We start from the raw sequence: 3,079 nt of genomic DNA, 5'->3' as shown, positions 1-3,079 counted from the left end.
CCATACTGGATGAGAGGAGCAGCTTCTTAATCACTATAGTTTTATTCTCAGTGGGTACATGATTTTAGGTGATCACAGGTGGTGAGTAGACATTTGCCATTGAATAGTGTGGTATGTATCTTCCCATCAAAATACAAATTTTGCTGTATTTTATACTTGATGTATATTAATTAATCAAAAAATCCACTAGGGGTCACATGAAGAACACAATTCAATTTTTAGTGCCAATTTGAATAGCAATTTGGCTTGTTTCCCACCAATATAATTTGAATTCTGATCATACTAATAAAGAAAAGGTGGCTCAGGGGTAAAGAATTCACCTGCAAATGCAGGAGGTGAAAGAGACACAAATTCAATCTCTGGGTCAGGAAGATTGATTCCTTGGTCAGAAACGGCAACCAACTCCAGTATTCTTGCTTAGAGAATCATATGAGCCTGGCAGGCTATAGCCCATGGGATCACAAAGAGTCAGACATGACTGGCCATGTAATAAAGAAAAGGATGTTTTGCAAAGTATCAGACTCAAAAAAGGTTTGTGAAAATGGACTCTGGATTCAGACCTACTGGTTTGAAATTCTACTTCTCCTTACCTGTAGGCAACTTTCCTGGTTCTTGGATATTTATTTGTAAAACAGGAGTAATAGCACTTAGTTCATACAAGGTTGTTGAGATGAGGATTACATGTATAAAACATTTAAGATAAGGGTCTTTATTAAAAGTTTGCTATTGTTATTTTGTTTATTGAAAAATCTCCTAGGAGGAAGCCCAGTGGGCATGGAATCACTGGAGATCTCAGTAGCAGGAGGGCCTGGGCATCTCTTGTTAGGAGGTACTGGCCTTTCATGGGTCACGTGATCTCCTTGTAGTGAGTGTGGGGACAGGGGGCACCATGGAGAGCCCACCAGGCTACACAGAGGGGGGAAGTGTTAATTTCCTTGAGAGACTGGTGTGCAGTTGCTGGAGGAAAGGTAAAAGCACACTGGGCAGGCAAAAATAACAGATGTTCTCTACAACATAAATATATAAACAATGCCTCGGAAAATTACATGACTCACTTCTCATCCTCTGAAGAAGTCTGACCATTAGTCCTCCTTTGAATAGAGCTTGCTGTCTTCTTAAGCATGTATTAAGATGCTGACACATACATACCTTTTAACGTCTGTCATGATGGCCAATCCCTTGTTTCTAAGAACACTACTTTCAAGCTTCATTCAGACCACCATTTTATCAGTGAAAGGAAGTGACCCTCATTCTGTAATGCATGTAGTGAAGGATTTAATAACACTTCTAATAAAGATATTTCTAAGAATACTAATATTCTTATTATTGGCCACCTGATGTGAAGACCTGACTCATTTGAAAAGACCCTGATGCTGGGAAAGATTGAAGGCAGAAGGAAAAGGGGCGAGAGAGGATGAGATGGTTGGATGGCATCACCGACTCGATGGACATGAGTTTGAGCAAACTCTGGAAGTTGGTGATGGACAGGGAAGCCTGGCGTGCTGCAGTCCATGGGGTTGCAAAGAGTCAGACACGACTGAGTGACTGAACTGAACTGAAGAATACTAAAAAAACACCCTTAATTTCCAATTACATATCTTGTTAAAGAATAGTTTAGCTTCTTCATGGTCCTGTTTTTCTGGTTCTCTATGTGAAAAAGATACCATATCTTCTTAACATTCTTCTCACAGCTGCCTTCACCTCCTTGTTCTGCAGGCTTTAGATGAGAGGATTCAGTATGGGGGTGATCACGCTGTATTGTAAAGGGAAGATCATCTCTAGGGGGGAACCTGAGGTCGGCAACAGATAGCTGAGGAAACCTGAGCCATAAAACAAGATCATAGTAGTGAGGTGGGAGGAGCAAGTAGAGAAGGCCTTACTTCTGCCTGAAGTGGAGCTGATGCTCAAGATGGTGGAGTTAATACAGGTATAAGAGAAGAAGGTAAAGACGAAGGTTCCAAAGAAATGTAAGAATGAAGAGCAGAGCAGGAGTGTGAAATTGGTGGAGGTATCAGAGCAAGACAGAGGGAAGAGAGAAGACAGCTCGCAGCTGAAGTGGGGAATAGTTTGGTCCTAAATTGTAGTAGTCTAAATTGACCACCAGGAGGATGTTGATGAGAGCATTCACAAAGGCCAGGCCCCAGGAGCCCCACACCAGCCCAACACAGAGCTGGTTGGTCATCACCTGGCCGTAAAGCAGAGGGGAGCTGATGGCTACGTAGTGGTCATAGGCCATCACAGCCAGCAGACAGGCCTCAGTGCCCCCGGTGGTAAACACAAAGAAGGCCTGAGCCAGGCAGCTCTCTACACAGATGGCTTTACTTTCAGAAAGTAGATTTTCCAGCATCTTGGGGACTGTGACAGATGAATGGCAGAGATCCAGAAAGGAGAGCTGTCCCCAAAAGAAGTACATGGGTGTGTGGAGGTGGGGATCAACCCTGATAACCAGCAGCATCACCAGGTTCCCCATCAAGGTCCAGAGGTAAATCACCAGAAACAATGTGAAGAGGAGAATCTGGGTCTGAGAATCAGCAGAAAAACCGAGGAGGATAAACTCACTGGATATGCTGTGGTTTCCCATAGCGATAAGATTTACCCTAAGAATCCAAGAAAGAAAGACTTTAAAACTCCCTTTGTGCCTCCAAGTTACCACACTGCCTTAGCCCTCTTGTTCATTTACACCATTTCACAATGGTACTGGAAACCATGTTCACATATTCCTAAGCTAACTTCCTAATCATCATGATAACTTTGATACTCCTGGATGGCAATCCACCACCCCTCTATCAAATCCCTATGTAAATTTGTGGACTCTTGTCTTACATCTCTGGAAGTTTCTTTAAGATGGGTATTAATATAAAGAACACTTTGTATAGTCAATGGGAATAGAGAGAGAATTTTTGATGCAGCAGAGCAAGACATGAACAGCAAAAGTGTAGTCATTTAAAAAGGGAAAAGGAATAAGATCCAGGCAGGACAGGTGGAGTTTTCTCCATAATTAGGAAGACAGGCACTTTATCTTTTGTAAACAGGAGGGAAGGTAGAGTGAGTGGGGACCAAGGCAGCTAGCTTGGAGGAT

At 42.7% G+C, this 3,079-nt stretch overlaps 1 pseudogene; it reads right to left on the bottom strand.

The window, feature by feature from the left end:
* Positions 1–1,590: 1,590 nt before the first annotated feature.
* Positions 1,591–2,869, bottom strand: LOC133247462 (olfactory receptor 8S1-like; annotated as a pseudogene).
* Between the last annotated feature and the right edge of the window lie 210 nt (positions 2,870–3,079).

The sequence above is a fragment of the Bos javanicus genome, chromosome 5 (assembly GCF_032452875.1).
Source record: "Bos javanicus breed banteng chromosome 5, ARS-OSU_banteng_1.0, whole genome shotgun sequence".
Lineage (NCBI taxonomy): Eukaryota > Metazoa > Chordata > Mammalia > Artiodactyla > Bovidae > Bos > Bos javanicus.
The sequence above is the reverse complement of the archived record's forward strand: the minus strand, read 5'-3'. Positions and strand labels throughout refer to the sequence as shown.